Source organism: Danio rerio, chromosome 13, assembly GCF_049306965.1.
Source record: "Danio rerio strain Tuebingen ecotype United States chromosome 13, GRCz12tu, whole genome shotgun sequence".
NCBI lineage: Eukaryota > Metazoa > Chordata > Actinopteri > Cypriniformes > Danionidae > Danio > Danio rerio.
Window position 1 is genome coordinate 10,470,917 of NC_133188.1, and position 13,578 is coordinate 10,484,494.

Consider the following 13,578-nt stretch of genomic DNA (forward strand, 5'->3'; position numbering starts at 1 on the left):
TTGTACAAATTAGATTGAACGAATTCATTCAAATTAGCCACTAAATCAAAAAGTTACGAATTGCTGTGAGATTGTGTTGTTCAATCCTCATAAATTCTTTAAAAGTTTTAAGTTAACTTAATTTGTATTTGGACAACATAAATAAATTGTGTGGAGCCCTGTATTTTACAGTGTAATGGAGAAAGAGTTATTTTTTCTTCTGTACCTATATTATTAATATTTATACAGTTGTATTTTTGGGGAAACTGATATATTTTTTTCAGGATATAAAAGAACAGAATAGAACATTTAAAAGAACGGTAATGCCTTGTCTTTGATTTTGGTTTTGAAAAGTAATACACCCTAGAAGACTCTTAATTTCTTATTAAAGTTTCTTAATTCATGTAGCCATTTGTGTAGCCAAATTGCATTATTATTTAATTATATGCACTGTAAAAAAATTATTAATTAACATTTCTGTATTTTGTGCTTCACAAGAGTTTTCAGTTTATTTACAGTTGTGAATTGCTTTGTGGGACCTTGAATCTCTGCTCTGTTGACTGTTGATGTTAAAAATTCATCTTTAAAGTTTAGCAAAGTGACTTCATTTTCATTTTAGTAGTGTGAAATAAAAGAATGTAAGAAATAATGTACAGAGAAATAAGTATAAGTCTAAGCAGAAAAAGAAAAATAGCAGAAAATATACTGGCAGTTTATTGCAAGGTTTTTGTAGCATAATATACAACACCAACCCAGACAATATATCACCTTAAATGATTAAAAATGTCAATAAGAGTCATTTTCTTTAACTTTTCAAGGTTAAAAGTTGTTGGAAGAAAGCTCAAAGTCCCATATTGCGTTTCCAAAACATAAATAAATAAATAAATAAATAAATAAACAAATAAAAAAATAAAAAAAATATAGAAACTGCTTATTTATGGTTGTTTTTACAGTGTGCATTTAAGATTATTTTTCTCTGCTTTACCACAAAATACTACAAAAAGCTTCCTTTGCTTTGGTTGCGTGAACAGAAATGGCTTCATTCTCTCAGACTCCTCCTGTTCCTCTCTGAATGCCTCAGGCCAGGTGAATGGCTGTTTGCATTAGCCTGCACCTTGTCAACAGAGCTTATAAATGCCGTTGTCCCTAAATGAGCGTGATATCAAAACCTCAACGCGAGCATTGGATTAGCAGACCCACCGGGATCCCCCGTTTCCCCAGATTCCCCCCTTGCCCTCCAATCCTTCCCAAAGTCATCTTGCTCCCTGTTTGGGCCATTAGACTAACTGTGTTACCCGGGCTATGTTTCCCCTGCAGGCCCTCAGCTCATCTCCAGTAAGTGGATAATGCCTTTAGACTGATTATGAGAGTGAAGGATGCTATTGAGACGGGGCCCTGCAGCACTAAACCCCCTTTACAGGCCAAATATTTTCACAGCCGTCCAGGTGTTTTGCTCTCGAACAGCATTGGCACAAATTTGAGGACAGACTTTTCACTTAGAGTGCTAATATAGATATTAAATTCAGTTAAAGGCTATAGTTATCCCTAAAACTCTCATTTTGAAATACATGTTTTATTTGTTTAACAGAAAGTTCAGGCTGATCTTTTTTATACGTAGTATATACACACACCAGGTAGGTGTGTGATATTGTAGCAGGCCTGGATTAGCCAATCGGGAGGAACGAGAGAGTTTCCGGTGGGCCGGTCCGTTTTTTGGTCGCGAGGGCCGGTGTTTCTAGCAGCTTGCACTCTCAGCAGTCGCACTTTTTTTCTCATTTATTTATTTATTTAACCATAGCCTCACTCTTTTTATTCATTATTTTGCCGCAGCTCCGCTCTTCTTATTTATTGTCTCGCAGCCCCATGAGCAAAATGCAGCCTGCAGGGTAATGATGATGCAACTATCATTCCGGCCACTCAAGCGTAACAGCGCCATGTGGTCCAGTGGTGAGCATGTAGTGTTACGACGTCGTTGGTCCGTTTGACCCTCACCTGAGGATTTTTTTTATTTTTTTTATATTATTGTTAAGACATATAAAACTGTAAGGTTGTTGAACATTTGAAGTTCTAAAGCAGCTGTTTTCTTGAAAAAGACGTGATAGTGTAATTAGAAACTGAATTGGAAATGACCTTATTTTAATATAGTCAGTCGTGAACTGAGGTGGGCCGGTCTAATGCTTGAAACTCCAGGGCTGAAAAGGAGTCCCCCTCCAGCCCTGTATTGTAGTGATAACACTGCTACACTGTTAAAAAAATGTTGGGTTCCCCCCAATCTGTTTGTGTTGGGACAACATGAAGGAATTAAGTTTACTTATTAGTTTTTATAAATGTATGTGGTTTGAACCTAAAACATTTGGGAATTGTGTTGTCAGCTTATTTTTTATTGTTTTAACAACACTTGTCATTTTGTTAAGTTAATTCAATTCAATTCAATTCAGCTTTATTTGTATAGCGCTTTTACAATGTAGATTGTGTCAAAGCAGCTTCACATAAATGGTCATAGTAACTGGAACAGTGTGGTTCAGGTTTTAGTGTTTAAGTTCAGTTCAGTTCAGTTTAGCTCTGTTCAGTGTGATTTAATCATTACAGAGAGTTCAAACACTGAAGAGCAAATTCAACGATGCGTAGCTCTACCAATCCTGAACCATGCGAGGCAGTGGCGACAGCGGAGAGGGAAAAAAAACTTCACCTGATGGGAGTGAAGAAAAAAAACCTTGAGAGAACCAGACTCAGTTGGGCACGACCATTTTAATTTCTCCGCTGGCCAAAAGTCTTGTGCAGAACTTCATTCGCCGTGGTTTATGCTGGAAGATGGCCTCAATGAAGACTCGTCTGTCCCTGGAGCGTCGCTGGAATCAGACTCATGTTCTCCACTCCCCACGACCATCAGCGCAGCAGCAGCTCAGGATATGGCCTGGTCCCGGATATGGAATCCTTGGGATCATCACGTCGCTGGTCTTGGATCCAATCAGTGACTCCGCCTAATCTGAGGACCTCGGGATGAGTATCCCCAGGTGAAAATAGAGAATAAAGAGAATAATTAGCGTAGCTGCTGTTCATAGTGTATATAAGCAAGATGTAGAAGCCAGTGTGGAACCTGCTAGGTGATGCACTGAGTGTATGCTTTACTAAACAGATAGGTCTTTAATCTAGTTTTGAACTGGGAGAGTGTGTCTGAGCCTCGGACATTACCAGGAAGGCTATTCCAGAGTGTAGGAGCCATGAAAGAGAAGGCTCGACCTCCTTTACTTGATTTTGCTATTCTAGGTACTACCAGAAGCCCTGAATTTTGAGATCTTAAGGAGCGAGTTGGTTCGTAGCGAGACAGAAGGTTGGTTAGATAAACAGGAGCTAGATTATTTAGAGCTTTATAGGTGAGAAGTAATATTTTAAATTCAATACGAAATTTAACAGGCAGCCAGTGTAAGGAGGATAAAATTGGGGTTATATGATCATATTTTCTAGACCTGGTCAGAACTCTGGCTGCTGCATTTTGCACTAATTGAAGTTTGTTAATAGAGGATGCTGGGCAGCCAGCAAATAGAGCATTACAGTAATCCAGTCTCGAAGTCATAAAAGCATGGACTAGCTTTTCTGCATCTGAAATGGATAGCATATTTCGTAATTTAGCGATATTTCTCAGATGAAAGAAGGCAGTTTTTGTGACATGGGATATATGGTTTTTAAAAGTTAGATTGCTGTCTAATATGACACCCAGATCTTTTATAGTAGAGCTAAAGCTAACTTTGTATCCCTCTAATTGTAAATTGAGTTGCGAGATCTGCTGTGTGCAAGATTTAGGCCCAATAAGTAATAATTCTGTTTTGTCTGAGTTTAAGAGAAGAAAATTGTTGGTCATCCAGTCTTTGATGTCTTTGATACACTCAGTTAGTTTAGAAAGTTCAGACGTCTCGTCAGGTTTAGTGGAAATATATAATTGAGTATCATCTGCATAGCAGTGAAAGCTGATCCCATGTCTTCTAATAATGTCTCCCATAGGTAGCATGTAAATTGTAAACAGTAAAGGGCCTAAAACTGATCCTTGAGGCACCCCATACTTTACTGGGCAGATTTGTGAAGGCTGTCCATTAAGATTTACAAACTGGTAGCGGTCAGTTAAGTATGACTTAAACCATTGTAGAGCCTGTCCCTGGACACCTGTAGACTTTAAGCGATTTATGAGGATATTGTGGTCAATGGTATCAAATGCCGCACTAAGATCGAGTAAAACTAATAGCGAGACGCACCCTCGGTCAGCAGCTAAGAGTAAATCGTTGGTTATTTTCACTAAGGCGGTTTCTGTACTGTGGTGAGCCCTGAAACCTGACTGAAACACTTCAAAAATATTGTTCGTCTGCAGAAAAGAGCATAATTGAGTGGAAACAACTTTTTCTAGTATTTTAGACATAAATGGAAGATTTGAAATAGGCCTATAGTTAGCTAAGTTGTTGGTGTCTAGTTGCGGTTTCTTAATAATAGGCTTAATAACAGCTAGCTTGTAAGAGTTTGGAACATGGCCTATAGATAAAGAAGAGTTGATAATGTTAAGAAGAGGTTCTCCTATAGCAGGTAGCAGCTCTTTCAGTAATTTTGTTGGAATTGAGTCCAGCATACACGTAGCTGGTTTAGAGCTATTTATAATTTTCACTAACTCTTCATGTTCTATGATTTTGAAGCAGTGTAGGTTATTATTATGATTTAATGAAATATTTACAGGATTTGGAGTATAAGCCGGTGCAGAAAGTTTGGCATCTCCTATTTTCTGTCTAAAGCCTTCTATTTTATTACTGAAAAAATTCATGAAGTCATCACTACTAATTTGCGGTGGAGTAGTTTGTTCCAAGGATGACCGATTATTTGCTAATTTAGAGATGGTGTTAAATAAAAATCTAGGATTGTTATGATTATTTTCTATCAGTTTGCGCAGGTGCTCGGTCCTGGCAGATTTTAGAGCCCTCCTATAGCTGGACATACTGTCTTTGTACGCAATTCTAAAGACCTCTAAATTAGTTTTTTTCCATTTACGTTCCAGGGCGCGGGTTGCTGTTTTGAGCGCACGAGTATGACTATTATACCATGGTATAGTTTTAATCTCTCTAGCCTTTTTTAATTTGATGGGTGCCACAGTATTTAGTGTGCTAGTAAAGATGGCATCCATACTGCTGGTTACTACATCAAGATCATTTGAGTTTGCGGGTGCATTACGAAATAGAGAGAGATCAGGTAAGTTATTTATAAATTCATCTTTAGTTGACGGAACAATAGTTCTACTAGGGCGGAGTATTGGAGCGGGTTTGCTGATTTCAGGTAAACATAGCTTATATAGTAAGAGGTAGTGATCTGTAATATCATCACTTTGTGGTATAATGTCTACGTCAATAACCTCGATTCCATAAGACAGAATTAGATCTAATGTATGCTTTAAGCGATGGGTTGGACCCACAACGTTTTGCTTTATCCCAAGTGAGTGTATTAAATCCATAAACGCGAGCCCTAATGTATCATTAGCGTCATCTATGTGGATGTTAAAGTCACCTACAATTAGTATTTTATCAGTTTTGACTAGTAAGTCAGAAATAAAATCAGAAAATTCTTTTAGAAATTTGACATAGGGTCCTGGGGGTCTATATATGGTGATTAAAGCGAGAGATAACATAGGTTTTTGTATAGTATCTGGAAGCTGAACATTAAGCGATAATACTTCAAAGGAGCTAAACATAAGTCCGTTTCTCTGTTTAATATTAAGGAAATCACTAAAGATTGATGCAACTCCACCACCACGACCAGTTTGACGAGCCTCATGTTTATATAAGAATCCTGGAGGAGTTGCTTCATTTAAGCTAATATAGTCATTTTGTTTCAGCCAGGTTTCAGTGAGACAGAGTGCATTAAGATTGTTTTCTGTTATTATTTCATTAATGATAAGTGCTTTAGGTGCAAGTGACCTGATGTTTAGGAGACCAAGTTTTACGAAATTTGTATTTTCACTTTCTACTGGTTTTTCTGGTTTGATTCTTACTAGATTTTTCCTGGAGCACACAGTACGTTTATTTCTTAATCTAATAATACGAGGAACAGACACAGTCTCTATAGGATTCGCCAGATATGCGTTACTGATGTTTAAGTGGGGTGAACAAGAGTCTAGGTGGCTATTGTGTGAATTTTTATTGTGTGAATAGTTAACACTAATGAAACACTAGTTTTTTTTGTTGTTGTTTAGATCTCAAATACACTCAAAAATGTTATTAATTCAAACAACTTATTTAAATTGAGCTGAATCAATGCAATTCTTCAGGCTTTTTTGGGACAATTGTTTTATGTTCAATCCACAAACGATCAAGTTAGCTTAGTCGATTTGTGTTGGGACATGATTTTGGAAATAGGACTTCTTTTCCTGACAAGAGCACCCTTTGTATAGACCCATTCTAGGATTGTTTTGTTTATGTAAAATATAACTCGTTTTGGTTATATCTAACAGCAGTGTGGTTGCAAATAGATTTGACTGAAGCATATAAAGTCATATACATTAAATGCTATATTTAAATGCAGCCGTTTATCTTTTGACTGATTTGCTTTACATTTTTATATTGTTGTTTGTTAAATATTGAGATAGTGACATCTGTAGAAGAAAGAGTTTAATTTAGAAAGGGAGCAAACATGGAAATTTATGATGTTTTTTGAGAGGCATCAGCCGACACTGAATGAAATCATTCAAATTATAGAAAAAATGCAGTTTTTTAGTTTGTCTGTACAGTTTGTCCGTTTTACAGTTGTATTAACATTGTCACAAGATCACATTCCTACCTGTGCATGTGATTGCTCATGTATATGACCATATTTAGAGTATTTTTTTGTATACAGTTGTAGGGTTAGTCTTTGGAGCTTACTAGAAATGACATTTTAACTGATTTCAAAAACGGAGACCAAAGTCGACATAGTCGATATTAAGGTTCAATTCAGAATAAAAAAAAACATAATAAAATAAAATCAACAGTCCTGTATATCAGCCTATGGAAATGTTCTGTTAATACATACAGTCACACACCTTTTATCACATATTTAGGGAATACTGGGGGCAGTTGCAACATTTTTTGCATTTCCTTGAGTTTCTCAGAGACATTTTTTTGTGGAAACACAATTTTTATATGATAAACGGTCACACTTTATTTTAACGGTCCGTTTGTTAAATTTAAGTTACAATGCATCTACATTTTTCTTGGATCGTTTGAGGAGTGTGAGTGCTCTGAATCGGGCTCAGGCACGGATCAGTTGGCTGGCCCTGGCCCAGTTGGAAGAGGTGTGCCAGAGCGCTGATCACTTGGGCGGTTCACAAGCGTGCCTGAGTCTGAAACTGAGAACGAGACGTGACTTTTACGGGATTGTTTCATTTGGGTTTATTAATCATTCTTACTGTTCAATGAACGCAAACTGTCGTAGTTTATTAAAAACACAAAACCCATCACTGCACGACAGCTGCACCTTTAGCAAACCTCCTAATTCCTGCAGCATGAGGACTTTAAGGTTGTTTATGAGCGTCAATAGTGGCTGATCTGTTCGGTGAAACAAATCACTGTATCCCAAACTACTAAAACGATATAACTAAAGAAATCTCCACTGTGCTGAGTGAAAGCACTAACTAAACAGCGCATCATCGATGATGTAAGCGTGCCCAGGCCCGAAAGTAAAGTGAGTGCGGGTGTCGGGGGAGACAGGAGGTGGGACAAGCATGCTTCGGCCCTGTTCAAGGCAACTGTACATGTTGTGAGTATGCCCTTATAGTCAATTAAATGCCTGTTGAAGGAGCAGACAGATATTAACAACAGATATCCATCAAAATAAAGTGTTACTTAATAAACACACACCTATTAGACACCCACCCACATTGCTATAATATTTGAACATATGATAATATATACAGAATTTAAACTTGAACAAAGTCAAGTGTTGCCACGGACCCCTCAGGGACAGTTGCAACATTCATTAAAATGTAATTTTATATTTATATATATATATATATATATATATATATATATATATATATATATATATGTATATATATATATGTATATGTATATATATATATGTATATGTATATATATATATGTATATGTATATATATATTATATGTGTGTGTGTGTGTATATATATATATATACATATATATATATACATATATATATATATATACATATATATATACATATATATATATATATATATATATATATATATATATATATATATATATATATATATATATATATGTATATATATATATATATGTATATATATATATGTATATATATATATATATATATATATATATATATATATATATATATATATATATATGTATATATATATATATATATATATATGTATATATATATATATATATGTATATGTATATATATATGTATATATATGTATATGTATATATATGTATATATATGTATATATATATATATATATATATATATATATATATATATATATATATATATATATATATATATGTGTATATATATATATATATATATATATATATATATATATATATATATATATATATATATATATATATATATATTTACTTTTTATTATTTATTTTTTTTGAGACATCAGGTTGGATTTTATTAGTTTTTTTTTTTTTTCTACCAGACTAAATATAAATTGGTTACATTGTTAAATGTGTTAAATTGGCCATATAAATACAGACTATTAAAACAATAAGCAACAACCAATCATCAGGCATAAAAAAAACTGAACAAAAATATATTTTTTTCTGAAAATCTAGACTGAATCTTTACTAAACTACTTCTTAGAACTTTAAAATGAATAAATTGTTCAATGTTAATATGGCACACTTTTAAATGATTTTTGTAATTGGCGGACAGTTGCAACAGAATGTTGCCACCGTCCCAACTCTGTCAACGCTGATTAAACTGTCTATGCTAGGGAGATACAGTAGCTTTAATGCTTGATAGCTTTGTCTATTTAAGACTAAGAAAACAGTGATTTAAATTATACAAATAAAAATTATTTCACAGAAACAGATTAGACAGTATGAGACATTTTCTGAAAAAAAAATGTTTAAACTGAAGGAATAGCCACACATGGCAGATTTTTCTCAGATTGAAGGATAATATGTAATCACTCTAGCTCATTCCTGAATGAAGGAATACGTCTAGTTGCAACTACCCCATGTTGCAACTGTCCACACTCTCTCCTACTGCCACCAATACAATCCTATTTAGACTGTATCAATAAATATATTTTTGCTTAATTATTTGTTAATTTGTTCACTGCACTCCCAGAAATAAAGGTATTAATCCTGGACTGAGACTGTACCTTTTCAAAAGGAACACTTTTGTACTTCTTAGGTGCTACTATGTACCTTTGAGGAATTGACATGGGCACTTATACAGATGTAAACCACTTGTATATTTGCATACCGTTTGTATATTCACTTTTATACAACAGTTCTGTCTGGTTCTCGAATCTGATTGGCTGATAGCCGTGATATATTTAAGTAATATCAGCACCCGTACAGCCTCTTTACCCTTTGTGTGTTACTCCGCCCACTCACAGCCAGCAAAAAGCAGACACTACAGATCTAAAGAGATTAAAAGGTGCTGTTTAACTGTCAGCTTAAGATTTGAATCCAACGCTGAAGAAAGTAGTTCCTCATACAAAAGGGTTTTTGAGACCTTCCATGTTTGATTTTGTTTTTATATACACAATAATGGCATCAAACTGTTGTATAAACGCAATATCACACTCGTAGCAGTGCGATATGGCTGTATATCGGCACTGGTTGGGGCACTAAGACACGCCTCCCACCAGTGCCGATATACAGCCATATCGCACAGCTACTCGTGTGGTATTGCTCATTTAAGAGATTTGTATCTGTTTAATTGTTCAAAGTCTTTGGCACAGATGTATATTGACAACTTTAATTCATCCACCAACGGTTTTATGCTTGATTCAGGCCTTTTGGTCTTTAGTATTACTTACAGGCAGCCTCTTTCCTCCCAGTTCAACAATAGTGTGAAATCCCCCATCAGGCGTGTTTGTCGAGCTCTTCCTCTTCTTGGGTCAAGAGTGTTTGCGCTGATTGACAGGCCTGAGTAGGAAGTTGTGTTTCCAGCCGCCTTCACCTTTACTGCTCTCCTGATATCAGAAACCTTTATCAGTGAGACTTTCTGTAGACCTTCTGACTTCTTCACGTTTCTCTCGTCTCATATATGCATATATCTAATACTCGGATCATATTCAACCAGCGGAAGGAAAAGGGGGTTCACATGTGAGGGAAAAACCCAATAATGAACAGAGAACATTGTTGGAAGTAAATGCTTAAATAAATGTACCATTACTTGCCAAAAACGGTAGTGTAAAAGTACCTGTTGTAAATATTATTCAAAGTATGAGTAAAAAGTAGTAGTGTGTATGACGCTGTGAAAGGTTGATGCATTTACATGCTATTTGTGCATGTGTGTTAAAATGTAACATTGTGTTAGTTTTTGTTTTAGGCCATTTGTGATTTCAGTCATCATACAGTACAGACATCTTCAGCCTTTCATCATTCACATGCACTCCAAGCAGTCTCTTGGTCATTGCGTGTAATAACTTTGTGTCTTGGACACTTTTTATGCTACTACACTGTGCATGTTTGCTGCATTTATAAAGCAGCCACGTCTTGAGGTTGTTCTGTATAATGCAATTTTTTTGTGTGATTTGATTGGACAGGAATCGCAGGACTGATTATTGTATTAGCCAATCACCATAGACAAGAAAAAAAAAATAAAGTAGTTCATTCATTCATTTTCTTGTCGGCTTAGTCCCTTTATTAATCTGGGGTCACCACAGCGGAATGAACCACCAGCTTATTCAGCAAGTTTTGACGCAGCGGGTGCCCTTCCAGCTGCAACCCATCTCTGGGAAACATCCACACACACATTCACACACACACTCAGACACTATGGACAATTTAGCCTACCTGTCTTTGGACTGTGGGGGAAACCAGAGCACCCGCAGGAAACCCACGCGGAGGCAGGGAGAACATGCAAACTCCACACAGAAACGCCAACTGAGCCGAGGTTCGAACCAGCGACCTTCTTGCTTTGAGGCGACAGCACTACCTACAGCGCCACTGCCTCGCCTAAATAAAGTAGTTATTGCAGGAAAATATTTTATTTTATTTATTTTATTTGTTTATTTGACAGGGACAGTGTACATTAATTGGCATTTCTGCAAATGCACCAGCATTAGCCAGAAGGCTATTTTTCATCTGTTGTCCCTAACAACCTAAAAAAAAAAAAAAAACCAATAACAAGAATTATACAATCAATCAAACATAGTTAAAAAGTACTAAAATAGAAATGGTTTTGTAGATGTTAATAAAAAAAGAATATTTACAAATGAAACTAAAACACCAACATTTTGTAATAGAGATAAAAATAGTTGAAACACATTTAAACAACAGATCATTAGGATGGGCACAAATGGAAACATGCTAGTTTCAATCTAATTTTGACAGTGGAAACGGCCATGAAAGCGTATGGTACCGTACCGTGCCGTACCACTCAGTGGAAACAGGTCATAAAAAAACCTGAGAAAATTACTGGTTTATGCCAGACTTTTTCTGTCAGCAGGAAGCGCTATTACTGTGACTCAATTTTGGCAGCAGAGGAATCTCATCAAACCTGTGAATTGTCAGACAGATCAGACATTGTTTGGATGAGTTATAAGTATGAGCTGAGTTTAGCTGAGTTATAAGGATTTCCTCTTTCATGGCGAAACATTGAAATTTGTCACAGACACGCCCTTTGATGAAAACTCTAGATCGTCACAATTTCACATCACAAAGATCTTTAGATTATATTGACTAAACTTGGATTCAATCTGATAATAATTCTAGGAGGAGTTTGTTACAGTGTAAAACCTGTCATCTCTTGTTGCCAGCAGGTGGCGCTATAATTATAACTGGATATTGGCATGTAAACGTCTTCAGGTCAGGACTGTTATCAAACATGTGGATTTTGAAGCAGATCAGACAATGTATGCCTGAGTCATATTTGATGAAGTATCAAAGTTTGTGAGGCTGCCACAAACAAGCCCTTCGACGTAAATTCTTTCCAAGTGCTTAAATGGTGCTGTCGAGCCATTTTGCCACACCCACTTCTGAAACCTATAACAAATGGACATTTTCGCCACTTCTGGTGCGTGTGAAAAGATTTTATGAGATTTTGAGCATGTTTAGACCCTCAAAATCTGCATACCTAATAAACTGACAAATAAAAACAAGCTCATATCCAACCTGATCTCACGAGGAAATGCAACTATTAACTTATTGTCGTAAAAGTTGCTTAATCATACAAATTCATATGAAATGGCATGAAAACGTATGATTTTTAATAGTGATGGGAAGTTTGGATCATTTTACTGACTCGGATCTTTGAGTCTCGTTCATCAAGATGAACGAATCTTTTTCGAGTCATTTCGTTCATTTGATTCAATTTGCCGAAATATTATTAAAATGTTACAAATTGCTTCCAAACACATCTACAACTAGCCCAAAAGGTTAATTGCACGACAAATAAGTCATAAAAAGCATATAAGAAGGAGAAAATAATAATTCAATGTTTACCTGCTCTTTTGTCTATGAAGACATTTTTGTCTCTTCACCTCTTCATGTCTTCAAATGTCAGGGGTTCATTCACGTTACACTGACAGTCACATATAATTTTAATCAATGCACAGTCTGAGCCAATAGGAGCCATGATCGTTCGTTCATCACGTGACAGAATGACTCAAACCCGAGGACTCGAGAAATGAACGGATCAATTCTTTTTCCAGCTCTAAACGCGTATGATTGGCCCGTGAGGAACGAGTGACTCAGACCCGACAGAGCATTTGAGAGGTGAGCGGATCAATTCTTTTTCCAGCTCTAAATGCGTATGATTGGCTTCTGCCAATGTGATGAAGACTTGAAATTAACAATACTACCTGCACAAATGTGCGCACGCGCGGATGAACGAATCACTGCCTGAGAGGACTCGTAGTTCCCGAGTCATACTGAAGATTCGTTCAAAATGAACGAATCGTTAATAAACGACCCATCACTAATTTTTTAAAGGAAGCTTGCTCCCAAACCTCATCCCAAACCCTACTCCTCTTTGGGGGATGGGCAAATCATTCTAAAATGTACTAAAAAGACCATACAAAATATAACGAATTAGCCACTATAAATGTTACCAATTGCTGTGAGATTGCATTGGATAAAATGACTACTGTTAAGTGCTTTACTACTTCCCTAAAGACCGAGTTGAGACCTCTGATTTACAGTATGTTGATTTACCGCTACTACATTATGCAAGATTACTCCATGTTCCTTTCAAATGACATTGTTTAACGCGTCCTCTGTAACTGGTGCAGTTCTTTGCAAGCTTTGCTAATGACAGGGAAGAACGTGTCCTGACGTGTCTCTGAGATGCTGCCAGGACACAAGACCTACTGAGTAATTACCTTTCATTTAAGATATTCAACTTCTAAACAATGAGGAGTAATAATACCTTATCAATGTCAGACTGGCTTGTC